General features: G+C 45.3%; 1 pseudogene across 1 annotated transcript; it reads right to left on the reverse strand.

The window, feature by feature from the left end:
- Positions 1-533: 533 nt before the first annotated feature.
- On the reverse strand, positions 534-11701 carry LOC309816123 (protein FAM170A-like; annotated as a pseudogene). The gene is made up of 3 exons: positions 11632-11701; positions 7611-8305; positions 534-548 (listed from the first exon to the last, which is right to left on the reverse strand). The product of its transcript is annotated as a protein FAM170A-like (transcript).
- Between the last annotated feature and the right edge of the window lie 3689 nt (positions 11702-15390).

A 15390-nucleotide genomic window follows, 5' to 3' on the forward strand; every position in this document is an offset into this window, starting at 1 on the left:
TGTGGACCTAGGTTCAGCACAGTCACTGCAATAGCACAGGCCCCGTTTTCAAGAACAATTCCTGTTTCCCAGCCGAAGCTTTCCCATGAAAGGGAAAGGTTCATACCATATCTATTATAAGTTGTATCATACCATATCTATTATAAAATGAACATTTTGATTGGAGATCTTTTAATATCTTTTCTAGAGAGATTTAATATGAATGTTTTAAATGGTCTCCAGTTTCCCTGTGGATTATTGACATTTTAAACTCTGCACTTCAATTTTCCCTCAATACGTGTAATTTTGTCACAGCTATTTCTGTACTTAAAGATGAGTAACTATATAATTGATTTCTTCATTTTTTTCCCATCTCTTTCCAAGGTACTGAATTTGATTGTGTCTTACGAATGAGTGAAAAATGCGAGTCCGTGAGTCAGGACATTGGGCCCTTTAGCAAGTAACTCAACCTATCTGGGCTTCAGCTTCTGTCTGTGCGATCGAGAGGCTTGGCCTAGTTGACTTTTCAAATGCTGTGTTTCTTTGATTCACTCTCACGTACTGAGCTGCTACTTAGAAAGAGGGCGTGTTCTCATAAAGTAAGAACAGTCGTTTTTTAATCCTTTGTTTGGGCGGAGTTTAAGTGGTCGTACTCAGTTCGTTAGTTATATTGCCTTCTACGTATGCTTAGCTCTAAATAATTTATACGGCTCTTGTGACAATTTTTAGATCTTCTTTTTTTCTTATTTTCTTTTATAGTTTCTAATTTGTTATCGCCAGTGTAGAGGAGCCTGATTGACTTTTAAAATTTATTGATCTTGTATGTGTGTGCCTTGTTGAACCGTCTTATTAGTTCCTGCTAGTTTATCTGTGGGTTCTTTTGGGTTTCCTAGATAAATGAACATATTAAATGTAAATAATGTGTTCATTGGATAAAGTTCATCTTCTTGCATCTCTCTATATAGAAGCAATATGTTGAATTGATTTAAATATTTAAATACTTACATACCTGTTATCACATTCTAACATTCTTTATCTTATTTTCTTTCAATCAATATTATGTTTTCAAGATTTATCCACGTGAAATCATATAGATCTAGGTCTTTGATTTTTGACTGTTTGATATTATTTCATCACATGCATATAGCATCATTTATTTTCCATTCAAGCATTATTGGACAATTGGATTGTTTCCCTCCCTTCTCTAGAACAAACAACATTTCCTAGAATATCCCAGAAGATGTCTGACAGTCGAGAAGGGCCAGGCTGCCCGAAGGATTGCTACTTGCTTTTAGCCACCTTCCAACAGGCCGTCTCCAGCCAGCAATTTGAAGCACAGCTGAAATGAGAACTGCCCCAAATGTGAAGATCTTAGGAGTTTCCTAGAAGGTGGGAGGTTAATGATAGGCATCCTGCTGGGATCCCAGGGGAGTCTGAGCTGGCCTGAAGCTCATCTTCCTCCTCCACCTCTCAAGAGAAATGTGGAGGAAAGAAGACTTCAAAAACTGTGAGCAGGCAGAGGGAGAGATATTGGGGGCCGAAGCTGTAACTGAGGTCTTGGAGTGGGCTGTGAGCACACAGAGCCTCTCGAGAGCCAGGCTCTGCCTTCTGAGAACTTCTCCCCTAAGGCTGCTCATAATTCACGTGATACCAGCCATATAGAGCCGACTTGGCCCACACTGTCACAGAAAGCCTTATCAGAATCTCTTCTTCATACACTCTTGTGTCTGTTACTTGGTTATTGCCATTGGTACTCCACTGATGTGAACCACAGTCGCCAGGGGATGGAGGACACTAGTGACCCATCTTGCTCTGTGGCCTCAGTCCACAGCTGGAGGGTAAGAGAAGAGGCCAAATGAAGGTTAAGAAGGAAAGATGGAGTTTGAAGAGAAGACCTGAGTTAAGGGTGTCTTCTCAAGTCTTGATGACTGAAATGTAGCTCCAGTACCTGAAGTCCTGCTTGTTCTCAAGGCTGACCGCGGGGCTGGGTGCACTCAGTGAAGGAACCGTATACACTTAGTATTTCCTTGCTTGCTTTCTCACACTTGCCCTCCTCTGATACACCCTCTGCAAGACTGATCTTCCCCTGAAACAACTTTCCACCTGCCACTGTCATCTCATGAACGTTTGCTTCCCCTTCCTAGTGTCCCCCTAGAATGCCATTGCAGCCAATTCATAATTTGATAATCATGCTGCTTACCATATTCTCAGCAACTTCTGAGAAATTTTATTCGCTTTATTCCATAGTCTTCACCCATCAATAATCTTCCTTAACTTCCTAGCTGCAGGTTAACCCATTCGGAATCATTTCTTTTTCTTTCTCTTCTTTGGCAAATCCTTTCTATCTTTTAAGGTCTTTTTCTTGTCTCTCTACCATCTTGCCTTCCTGAACTTCTTTTTTTTCCGTTTAAGTAACCTTTCAATCTCCTTCCCCATTTTCCTCATACACATTGAGAGTTTATTCCTCACACGTTAGATAGCGGTTTATGAATGGCCAGGCATAATGGACTCAGAATGAGTTGGCACCCCCGAGGTACCTGTCTTGCTGGGGAGCCACAGGTGAAGGGCTGTCTGCTGGACACATGTTTGCATGGAGTCAGGCTGAGTGGCCTCAGGGTGTTTGCTCTGCACTTGTGTGTGTTTCTCCCTAGTTGGTTTCCTTGTCCAGCCACCTGTGACCTCCCTCCATCCAGCCCAGGGAATCCTTCTCATCACAGGGGTAGGATGTTTGTCTCATTTTCCATCACATCCTTTCCGCAAAGTTTGGTTGTGAGTTGTTCCCATTCCAAAGACCTTTCCTCTTTGAAGAGAAAAGAGAAAATCTTGTCTCTCCTTTTCTCTCACTTCACTTCTGCTCTATTATCTCCTCCGTCCAGAATGGCCCACTGACTCAGATGGGTGTAGATCCAAAGATGGCAAGAAATGCCAGCAATTCTGAGATAATAATACGGATGGATCAGGAAAACTTGAAAACCTTTATCCCGCCACATTAAAAAAAATTGCACTTCCAGTGTATTCAGAGTCTCAGTGTAGAAACACAAATGATAGAGAAATTGAATTACACTCAAGTTTTTCTTTCCTCCTTTCCTGATTTATTCTAATCCTCCAAGTTAACATGATGAACTCTTTGTTGTGTAAAGTTTCAGACATTTTCTACCCATGCACACTTTTCTTCTTTTCACATTAGAGTGTGAACTAGGTCACTTTCAACATGCTGTGATTCTGTGATTCACTGTCTCCCACCGAGTCATCCACGGATAATGTCATCTGTTTCACGGAGAACTATTTCCAATAGCTAATAGCCAATGTCTGTGGAGTGCTTACTCTGTGTCGGTTTCTTGTAACTACTTTACAGATCATTTGTACAGCGTACCCATGGACCAGGTACAATTATGACCCCCAAGTGACAGATAAGTGCAGATAAATACAAATAAATACAGAGGCCAAGTGACTTGCCCAAGACACTGGAGCAAATCAAAATCCATGCCTCTGTAATCATTTTGCTCTATTGCCTCTGTCTGGGAGGCTTGATGATTTGGCTACTAAAACCTTAAATATCATGTTCCATTTTTATATCTGTGACACAAGCGTGGGGCTGTGATACGGGGTAAGGAACCTGACTACTTTTGAAAACCCTTATGCACCTGGATGAAAGTAAGCCAGGGACTGCAAGCCATAGATTTAAGGTTTCCTACCAACTTTTAAAAATAGCTTCTTGAATGCAATTTATGTAGTGTCAAGTCTAGGATGTAGTCCAAATAGTAACAGAAAAATGGAGATATGTAGAAAAATACTTAAAGTTGACAAGTATTGGGAGTGTAGTATTTTTGGGGCCAGCGTGTAGACCACAGGAAAACTTGCTGTTTCCATCCCAAAGGGAAGAGCCCTACGTTGCAACTGCCAAGGTCCCTGGGACAGCAAGTGTGCTCACTGCTTAGTAAAGAAGCATCCTCAGTTTGATAGAATCATATGGGAGCCTTACATTTGGTTAGCAGTTCTACATTCTTGATGTAATAATATTTTCAGGGTGTGGGAGTGTATCAAGCTCTGAAAATACCCTTGGAGAGATCTGCTTATTAAGTTTGGCTTTTTCAGTCTCCCTACTACTTCTTTACTAAACACCAGGCGGTTTCCTTCACTTTTCAGAACCATATTGTTTTTCCCTTCTCTAATGAACTTTGAAATACTTTTGGATGAGCTATTGAGATTGGGAAAAAATAAACATCTCTTTAAAATAAGGAAGATAATAACAATGACAAGTAGAAAAAGCTCTAAAACAGAGAATATCCTCCATTCTAGCCACTGACTGGGAGTGGAAGGTTCGTGCTCGCTGTCCAGGACGTAGAAATAAAAGCTGAGGAGGCGCTGAGGCGTCTCCTGGATCTCTATGAGCCTCCATCATTTCTGCTGAGTAGGGTTGACAGATAAAATATAGACTGTTTAGTTAAATATGAATGTTTGAAAAACAACGAGTACATTTTGAAGATAAGTATGCCCCAAATAGTTCATAGGATCTACTTATACTAAAAATAATGACTTATTATTCATGTGAAGTTCAAGTTTAACTGGGTATCCTGTATTTTTATGTCCTAAATCTGACAGCCCTACTGATGATCCACAATGGAGGCAGTTGAGGAACGGTACAGGCTGGCTCTCGGACAGTCAGAAATGGCTTCAGCAGATCCAGGTACAGTATGAAATTCTTTTTGGATGTAGCTCAGAAGCCATGGCCAGCCCTTGACTGCAAGTACTGCCTCGGGTTTCCCTGAGGTGGGGTAAACCTTCCTCTTAATGGCCTTTTGGTAAGTCTGGAAGACCATATCCAAGGGGAGCCCCAAAGTCAGTTTCATCCTCACAACCATGTTTCCAATTCCTGGAATTGGCTGCATGTGACTCACAAGAGCTGAGGAGGTTTGTGGAAGTTGGGAGTGTCATAGCTTGAACCCTTTGTAGGTAAAGTTTTGCTGTTGTGAGAGTTTTAACAGGAGCAATGTGAAAGACTCCAAGTCCCCAGGTAGATAGAAATAATCCTGTTCTACCTGTGTGTATGTGACAAGTCTCTAATAGTTCAGAGAGCAAGTATCTGGTCTTAGAAAGACTGATCCAAGCTTGGATGTTTCTGGTGACAAGGCAAGGTCCTGAGTTTCAAGTTCACCTTTTATGGTTGAGGAGACAATAAGGTGGTCAGAAGGGAAATCATGGAGGAGACCTTGGCTTCATCCATCGTGCAGGCTTGTATATGTGGTTCTATGCAGATTGTGTTTCAAAGGTGGAGCTTGTTTACAACTATGAACATTCTCCGATGTGCTTTTTGGACCTTCATTCCCAGAGCGAGAGCAGTGCCGAGGCTCTAGAAATGCCATGGATATTCTGAGCTGTCAGTGGCATTTCCCCGGTACTGTTCCCTTGGTGCCGCTCCTTGAAATGTCCAAAGGGATTATCATGTGTCTTGTGGCGGGTCCTAGCATTGTGAAAGGAAGCTGCTGCACCTGGCTCAGAGGATTTCGGATGTGGTGGGAGGAGGAGTAGTACTACGACTATAAATTGTATCACAGCATATCGATTCCATCTTTAGAGTGGGGTTGGGGGGTTATGAAGGGGGGCTTTTATTCTACTTTTATACATTGTACCCTTGAAACTAATTCAATTTTTAAAAATTAATTAATTTATTTGGGGCTGCATTGGGTCTTTGTCGCTGCTAGCGGGCCTTCTCTAGTTGCAGTGAGCGGGGGCTCCTCTTGGCTGTGGTGCACGGGCTTCTCATTGCAGTGGCTTCTCTTGTTGCAGAGCATGGTCTCTAGGCACGCAGGCTTCCGTAGTTGTGGCACGTGGGCTCCGTTGATGTGGCACACGGGCTCTAGAGCGCAGGATCAGTAGTTGTGGCGCGCGGGCTTAGTTACTCCGTGGCACGTGGGATGTTCCCAGACCAGGGCTCGAACCCATGACCCCTGCATTCGCAGGCATATTCTTAACCACTGCTCCACCAGGGAAGCCCGATAATTCAGTTTTTTATAAAGAGAAGATTCCTAATATTATTCCAAAATTTTAAAAATATGTAGTTGGATAACACTATGAAAAATTAACTGATATATTCTTTTATTATTTCTCTTTGCTCCCTGGATCTTTTTCCCCATCCAGTCAGCTAGGCACTGTGAGTTCACTGCATTAGGAAGGTAAAGACTCAGCAGAAATGAGGGAGAAAAACAGAAAAGTCTCAGCTTTGGAATGTTCACAACGGAGGCCACAGTAGAACAGGTGAGAATTCTGTGAACCAAAAATAAATGTCGTCTCAAATGCAAAAAAGTATTCTCTGCACTGGGAGGCAGGAGAGGGAGGGAGGGAAGGACTGAAGGAGAGAGATCAGTGTGGCCAGGGACATGGAGACTGTGCTTAAGGACGATATGCCCAGGAAGAGAATCAGAATCTGGAGAAGATTCAGCCTGCACGTGATCATTGCCTCCAGCCAGCACCCTCATCTCAGACGTTGGGAAATTCAGAGAGAGAGTGGGAGTACGTCAGGAGGGCCACACGCATAGTCTGTGTGGCAGGGGTTGTGGCCGTTCCCTATTTGTGAGGAGTCCCCAGCAATTTGCAGGCCTCTTCTGGAAAATGCTGGCGGACGTCTCTAGTGCTTATGTGAAAGCTTGTTCACAAACCTTGAAAGATACAGATGTAGATGACAGATAGATGCATAGATAGAAAAATGTCATTAAATAAAAGCTCCAGGAAAGGTTTGGAAAATGCCCTTTATTGCATAGGACGCTTCTATTGTCATATGATGTTAGACTGAGTGCCGGTCCCTTCATCCTCCTTCAGACCACGGCATTCTGTCTGCTACTCTCCCGAGGGTCCTTTCTTCTCCCTGGAAGGGATAAAACAAATGAGGTAGAACAGGAAGAGACAAGAAGCACTCCAAGCTCTGCTGGTCAGGGTTACCCTCCAGCATTGCCTTAATGCTCAGAGCCACACACACCACAGTGAGCTTGGCTCCAGATCAACTACCACGCAACGAAGGTTCTGGAACATTTCCATATCTCGGGGGACCTCATTTCCACGTGACTCTCTTTCATATTCCCCTTTGTCACAGAAGGCTAGGTCCAGTGGTCCGGGTGAGATCTCGGCTCAGGCCCAAGGCTCTCAGACCTCAAAGTTCTGGTCCTGCAAGGGCCCCTGTCCTCTCTTGAGACCACTCCTGGCTCTCTCTGCCGAGAAGGAGCTGCTGGCAGTACGTCCTCTAAGAGTTGAGGTCCATCGTGCAGACCCTGAGAAAACTCCTAGGAAAAGGCTCCACCTTCTTGTTTACGTCAACAGAGGTCAATGCCTTTGTTAGTGCTGGGTGTGTCCCATTTGATGCAACTGCAGAGCCATTAGGTAAACCAGCACATGTGTGCGGCCCCTTCCCTTAGACTCCTCTGGGCCCTCGTGACATAGGCTCAGAAGACTGCCAGCCTCAAGGCTTACCTCTTCCAAGGGACGGCCACACCGTCTTCCAGGATCTTCTGTCCCATGAATCTCAGTTGCTGTTTGGAACTCAAAGGAGAGAAAAGACCCTGCCTGCGGGGTCTCTTTGGGCTGGGGCCTTCCCCCGTGGGCTGCTCTCCCTCATTCTCCTTTTCTTCTTGCTTCTCTACCTCCTTCTCCTCCTCCTCCTCCTCCTCCTCCTCCTCCTCCTCCTCGTTCTCCTCCTCCTCCTCCTCGTCCTCTTCCTCTGGGGTGCTCTCGGATTCCACATTGCCCATCCGCTGGGCCATGGTGAGATGAAAGGCACGGCAGCTGAAGCCCTGCAGGATGCCGCCCTTCACGTGCTGCTGGAGGATCTCCAAGGTGGGGAAGACCCGGCAGCAGGCCATGCACCTGAAGCCGGTCTCCATGGTCAGCATCCAGTCCGCTGTCTTGGCGCTGGGTCTCTCCTCGACGGCAGGTGGCCCTGATGGGCTGCCTGGCTCTGCCCTTTCCTCATACTCTTTCTCCTACCCAGTGGGCTCACTGTCAGACAGGAGGCTTTCGGTGCACACATCAGAAGAGGGGTCAGTGGCTACTGCGCACACATCCTCAGGAAGGGTCACTTCTTCTATCCTCAGCTGCTTTTCAGGCAACTCCAAGGGTTTCTTTGTCTTCCAGGAGACAGCGACACCCTTGTTCACTTGTACCTGCATGTAGTATATTTTCATGCCCCTTTCCTCTTTGTCTGGGTGCAGATAGTTCTTACAGGGTGAAGAGGGTGAGGAGGAGACACAGTGTGATGGGGAAGCGGTCTCTCCTTCTTCCTGATCCTGGGCTAGGGGTGGTCTAGGCTGGGCAGTGTCTCGATGAAATCTCCGGATTCCTGAAAAAGGAAATTAAAATCATAATAACATGCATGGGCCATGCCGGAAGCTGAGGGAGCAGGTGTGGTAGACGAGAGAGGGACATTGGCACGACATAGCAATGTCGTGAGCTTGGTGTCCATTGGCCGTAGGACGGAGTGGTGTATGTGGTGTCATCTGTGGGCTTTTCATGTGCGTGGGGGGGTATACTGGAGCGGTGTCTGTATACAGGGGTGTGGAGTATGGTGGTGAGGGCTGTAGTATGTGAGGGATGCGGCTGGATGCGTGTACGATGAGGAGTGTGAGTTTGGGAATATCGGTGGTGCATTCCTTGTGGAATGGGGCTGTGGTGCAGGAGAGTACTGTGGAGCACGTGCTTGGGGTTGATGTGCACTGAGAAGGGCTGTGCCTGGAGGGCGCGTGTATGTGTGAGCTGTGTGCACCTGAGCTGGATGGTCCTGCTCTCAGGCTGGAGGTGTATGATGCAGAACTCTGTCCTTCTCTGGAAGCAAAGGCAAAGACAAAGCCTACATTTTCCTCTGAAGATGCTTAATCTGGTCCCTCTTCCCTCCACCTCAAGCCCAGACCTTTCCGGCCCCTGCTCCTTGACTTCCCCACCATGGTAGTAGCAGTATTCACACACACACCCCCAGACTCAGCTGGCATCCACGCCCTCGGAACAGCTCAGCCATCCTGCCCAGGCTCCTCCACAGAGCCCTCATCACCTCTGATGACCCTGGATTTCCTCTCAGCCTCCCTGGGATCTGTGTGCCTCCTGCTTCACAGCCAATCACCCCGTCACCTGAGGAGCCCCACGCCCTTACCAGCGTAGCTGAGCTTGCGCAGAGTAGAAGTACAGAAGAAGTATTTAGAGGCAGAGGAGACCTCCACTGCCCCTGGGCTGCAGCCTTGGGCCACCACAATGGATCCAAGCCGAGGGGGATCCTCTTGTGACTTCGAGATTCCTGAGGGAGGAATGAAAGGCTCAGGGTGGGTTCATCAGTCCTCTGTCCACAAATATTTACTGAGTGTGTGACACGTGTCAGGTGCAGTGAATACACACAGTTGAGAGTGTGGTTCCCAGTGGATCCTCCAGGATTTAATTCCAATCAATACTTATTCTCTCACTGTCTAGTTGGTAATGTAGGCCTCGGTGGTGACTGTGAGTGTGTGGGAAGAGTGAGTGATGTGTATCAGTTAAGTCTGTGGTAAGTGTGGGGTTGGCATGGGGAGCACAGTGCAGACGTGTCTATCTGTGTCTGTGGCCTTTGTGTGCATGGTTTCTGTTCACAAGTCAGGAATTCTGGGACATGTAACGTTTCCTCATTACATGGTGTGGCTTGTATTTATGGTGCGTGTTCATTCATTCATTCACCAAGATTCAGTAAGCAGCTACTCCTGTGTATCCGGCACTCTTCCATTGTTGTAGTCTTTGGTAACGCTGCACATTCTAGTAGGGGAAGACACACACTAAACAAAACTACAATAAATATATAATACATCAGCTGGTGGTAAGTATATAAGGGTTGCCAGACTTAGCGAACAAGAATACAAGGCACCCAGTTAAATTTCAGTTTCAGATAAAACCAGAATAATGTTTTAGTGTAAGTATTCCCATGCAGTATTTGTTCTCACTTAGTTTTAGTGTAAGTATGGCCCATACAATATTTGGGACATACTGATACTGAAAAATTACTTGTTCTTTATCTGGAATTCAAATTGAACTGGATAGCCCATATTTTCTCTGGCAATCCTGACATGGGTTACTGAGACTGTGGTTTACTGTGGTTTGTACAAAGCGGGTCTGGCATTACTCAAGAATGTGTTACAAGTGTGGTGTGTATGACACGTGACTGGTTCTTACAGAGGTATTTAGCGATGGCTGAAGTTAGCTGTGTTTGTGCGAGAGTTGTGGAGATACATATATATATATATATATATATATATATATATATATATATATATATATAGTGTGTGTGTGTGTGTGTGTGTCCTATATATATAGTGTGAGTGACTATATACATATCTCATCTCCAGCGTTTGGTGTTGGAGGAGAGGATTGTGATACAGGTGGGTTGTATGAGAACGTAGTACAGGAGGGATCCGTGTATATACCTCCATGTGCTGTGTGTGGTTTACTAAGGAAGTTAAATGTGGGGTGTGTGATATTTTTGCTGCATCAGAGAGTACATGGGTGTATGAGTTACTGTCTCATAAAACACCCCTAACAAGAATTCTGTATACACTCTTACGTACACCGAGTGTCAGCCAGGTCCAGGCAGGGTGTTAAGAAATTTACCACGCAGACTTTATATCTGGTAAGCACTCTAACCCCATTCATCTCGCTCTTCTCTGCACTACCCCCCCCCCCCCCACACACACACACACACTCACACACCCACACACACACAGGAACATAGAGCAAAATATTCTGAATGGTCAGGGGCAGTCATTGCCTTCCCCAGCCTGTCCCAGCCACTGCCTGGAAATCTGCCTGCTGTCTAGAGCTCCATTCCCAGGGCCCATCCTACAGTCTCCAGGGCCCTGGGCCTGTTAGGAGCTACTGGGCTCTAATCTGGGGCAGAGGCCTCTAGCTGGAGCTCTGGGGTGACCACCCCTCTCCCAGGGCAAGCTACTCGCCTACATTTAATGCACGCAGGCACCACGTGGCCCATGGCTCTCAGAGCTCCCCGCAGGACCCTGAGGCCATTTCTCACCCCGGCTCACGTGGTCTCAGTCTCTGGAAAACCCTTCCCTTCCCTTGATCTCCTTTGGGAAATTCTTCCTGTTGAAGGAATAAATCCTCCTTGCTTTCAATATGACACCATCCCTAGACAAACAATCTTCTTTTAAAGTGCATTCCACTTGTCAAGATATTTTTCAACAGGGCCTTCAACTCATGGGGCTTCTCTTTCCACTTTGGTAAAAGAGGCCAAGCAACTCATGGGTCTCTCTCAGCATCCTTGCATCCTTCACATCCCCCACCTCATGGCCACAGGGAAAGATCCAAGAGAATAAGAGAGAAATCGGGGACTGAGAAAAGCTGCACCTCTAGGTCTGTGCAAGCAGGATGCAGCCTGCTGTGAGTCCGACAAACCTCCAGGCCCGGCTGCCCCAGGAGAGAGTCCTCAGACCAGCGGAGCTGACCTGCCATCTCCCAGGGGGTATCTGGCCGTTCTGTGCCATCTCACAACACAGGGGCCCTCCAGATAGACACGGCAGCATCAGTGAGACAAGGTCTCTCGCTCCCTGCTTCACAGGTCACACGTTCTCAGTCCCCCGCTTCCTAGAGAAGCTTCAGTTTGGCAGAAACCCATGTGCCCCAGACAAGTTGCCCCCCACATACCTCCTCCGTTCTCGGCAGTTTCCTGGGACTCTTCATTTTCCAGATGTTTCCTCTTTTGTAGCCGTTCCATCGTACCAACTAGAAGTCTCCCTTAGAAGATGCCTCAAGAGATGTCCAACTCCTCCTCTTCCCTACAGGTTGGCCCTTCTTGGCTCTTGGGCAATCCGTTGAAATGATTCAATACAAACAAAAATAGTCAAGTCTCCTAAATGGCTGAAAAACTTGTACCACTTAGTGAACCAGCAGTACTGCCTAGTGCTCACCAGGGCTGTTATGTTTGCAAGGTTGCCAGGCGCACAGCGGAATTCTGTGACCTCAGTGCTGACATCAGTGCATTCGGTGGACCTAGGGTGAGCACAGTGTCTGCAGTAGCACAGGCCCCATTTTCAAGAACAATTCCTTTTTCCCAGCCGATGCTTTCCCGTGAAAGGGAAAGGTTCCTACCATATCTATTATCAATTGTATCATACCATGTCTATTATAAAATTCACATTTTGATTGGACATCTTTTAATGTCTTTTCTAGAGAGATTTAATATATTTTAAATGGTCTCCAGTTTCCCTGTGGATTATTGACATTTTAAACTCTGCACTTCAATTTTCCCTCAATACGTGTAATTTTGTCACAGCTATTTCTGTACTTAAAGATGAGGAACTATATAATTGATTTCTTCATTTTTTCCCCATCTCTTTCCAAGGTACTGCATTTGATTGTGTCTTGCGACTGAGTGAAAAATGCTAGTCCTTGAGTCAGGACATTGGGCCCTTTAGCAAGTAACTCAACCTATCTGGGCTTCAGCTTCTGTATGTGCGATCAAGAGGCTTGGACTAGCTGACTTTTCAAATGCTGTGTTTCTTTGATTCACTCTCACTTACTGATCTGCTCCTTAAGAAGAGGGTCTGTTCTCATAAAGTAACAACAGTCTTTCGTACTCAGTTTGTTAGTTATATTGCCTTCTACGTATGCTTAGCTCTAAATAATTTATATGGCTCTTGTGACAATTTTTAGATCTTCTTTTTTTCTTATTTTCTTTTACAGTTTCTAATTTGTTATCGCCAGTGTAGAGGAGCCTGATTGATTTTTAAAATTTATTGATCTTGTATGTGTGTGCCTTGTTGAACCGTCTTATTAGTTCCTGCTAGTTTATCTGTGGGTTCTTTTGGGTCTCCTAGATAAATGAGCATATTAAATGTAAATAATGTGTTCTTTGGATAAAGTTTATTTTCTTGCATCTCTCTATATAGAAGCAATATGTTGAATTGATTTAAATATTTAAATACTTACATACCTGTTATCACAATCTAACGTTCTTTATCTTATTTTCTTTCAATCAATATTATGTTTTCAAGATTTATCCACGTGAATCCATATAGATCTAGGTCTTTGATTTTTGACTGTTTGATATTATTTGATCACATGCATATAGCATCATTTATTTTCCATTCAAGCATTATTGGACAATTGGATTGTTTCCCTCCCTTCTCTAGAACAAACAACATTTCCTAGAATATCCCAGAAGATGTCTGACAGTCGAGAAGGGCCAGGCTGCCCGAAGGATTGCTACTTGCTTTTAGCCACCTTCCAACAGGCCGTCTCCAGCCAGCAATTTGAAGCACAGCTGAAATGAGAACTGCCCCAAATGTGAAGATCTTAGGAGTTTCCTAGAAGGTGGGAGGTTAATGATAGGCATCCTGCTGGGATCCCAGGGGAGTCTGAGCTGGCCTGAAGCTCATCTTCCTCCTCCACCTCTCAAGAGAAATGTGGAGGAAAGAAGACTTCAAAAACTGTGAGCAGGCAGAGGGAGAGATATTGGGGGCCGAAGCTGTAACTGAGGTCTTGGAGTGGGCTGTGAGCACACAGAGCCTCTCGAGAGCCAGGCTCTGCCTTCTGAGAACTTCTCCCCTAAGGCTGCTCATAATTCACGTGATACCAGCCATATAGAGCCGACTTGGCCCACACTGTCACAGAAAGCCTTATCAGAATCTCTTCTTCATACACTCTTGTGTCTGTTACTTGGTTATTGCCTTTGGTACTCCAGTGATGTGAACCACAGTCGCCAGGGGATGGAGGACACTAGTGACCCATCTTGCTCTGTGGCCTCAGTCCACAGCTGGAGGGTAAGGGAAGAGGCCAAATGAAGGTTAAGAAGGAAAGATGGAGTTTGAAGAGAAGACCTGAGTTAAGGGTGTCTTCTCAAGTCTTGATGACTGAAATGTAGCTCCAGTACCTGAAGTCCTGCTTGTTCTCAAGGCTGACCGCGGGGCTGGGTGCACTCAGTGAAGGAACCGTATACACTTAGTATTTCCTTGCTTGCTCACACTTGCCCTCCTCTGATACACCCTCTGCAAGACTGATCTTCCCCTGAAACAACTTTCCCCCTGCTACTGTCATCTCAGGAACATTTGCTTCCCCTTCCTAGTGTCCCCCTAGAATGCCATTGCAGCCAATTCATAATTTGATAATCATGCTGCTTACCATATTCTCAGCAATTTCGGATAAATTTTATTCACTTTATCCCATAGTCTTCACCCATCAATAATCTTTCTTAACTTCCTAGCTGCAGGTTAACCCAACCGGAATCATTTCTTTTTCTTTCTCTTCTTTGGCAAATCCTTTCTATCTTTTAAGGTCTTTTTCTTGTGTCTCTACCATCTTGCCTTGCTGAACTTCTTTTTTTTCCGTTTAAGTAACCTTTCAATCTCCTTCCCCAGTTTGCTCATAAACATTGAGAGTTTATTCCTCACACGTTAGACAGCGGTTTATGAATGGCCAGGCATAATGGACTCAGAATGAGTTGGCACCCCCGAGGTACCTGTCTTGCTGGGGAGCCACAGGTGAAGGGCTGGCTGCTGGAAACATGTTTGCATGGAGTCAGGCTGAGTGGCCTCAGGGTGTTTGCCCTGCACTTGTGTGTGTTTCTCCCTAGTTGGTTTCCTTGTCCAGCCACCTGTGACCTCCCTCCATCCAGCCCAGGGAATCCTTCTCATCACAGGGGTAGGATGTTTGTCTCATTTTCCATCACATCCTTTCCCCAAAGTTTGGCTGCGAGTTGTTCCCATTCCAAAGACCTTTCCTCTTTGAAGAGAAAAGAGAAAATCTTGTCTCTCCTTTCCTCTCACTTCACTTCTGCTCTATTATCTCCTCCGTCCAGAATGGCCCACTGACTCACATGGGTGTAGATCCGAAGATGGCAAGAACTGCCAGCAATTCTGAGATTATAATATGGATGGATCAGGAAAACTTGAAAACCTTTATCCCGCCACATTAAAAAAAATTGCACTTCCAGTGTATTCAGAGTCTCTGGGTAGAAACACAAATGATAGACGAGTTGAATTACACTCAAGTTTTTCTTTCCTCCTTTCCTGATTTATTCTAATCCTCAATGCTAACATGATGAACTATTTGTTAGGTAAAGTTTCAGACATTTTCTACCCATGCACACTTTTCTTTTTTTCACATAAGAGTGTGAACTAGGTCACTTTCAACATGCTGTGATTCTGTGATTCACTGTCTCCCACCGAGTCATCCACGGATAAAGTCATCTGTTTCACGGAGAAATATTTCCAATAGCTAATAACCAATGTCTGTGGAGTGCTTACTCAGTGTCGGTTTCTTGTAACTACTTTACAGATCATTTGTACAGCGTACCCATGGACCAGGTACAATTATGACCCCCAAGTGACAGATAAGTGCAGATAAGTACAAATAAATACAGAGGCCAAGTGACTTGCCCAAGACACTGGAGCAAATCAAAATCCA

This window comes from Mesoplodon mirus, assembly GCF_964341445.2.
Source record: "Mesoplodon mirus genome assembly, contig: SUPER_14_unloc_1, whole genome shotgun sequence".
In the NCBI taxonomy this organism is placed as follows: domain Eukaryota; kingdom Metazoa; phylum Chordata; class Mammalia; order Artiodactyla; family Ziphiidae; genus Mesoplodon; species Mesoplodon mirus.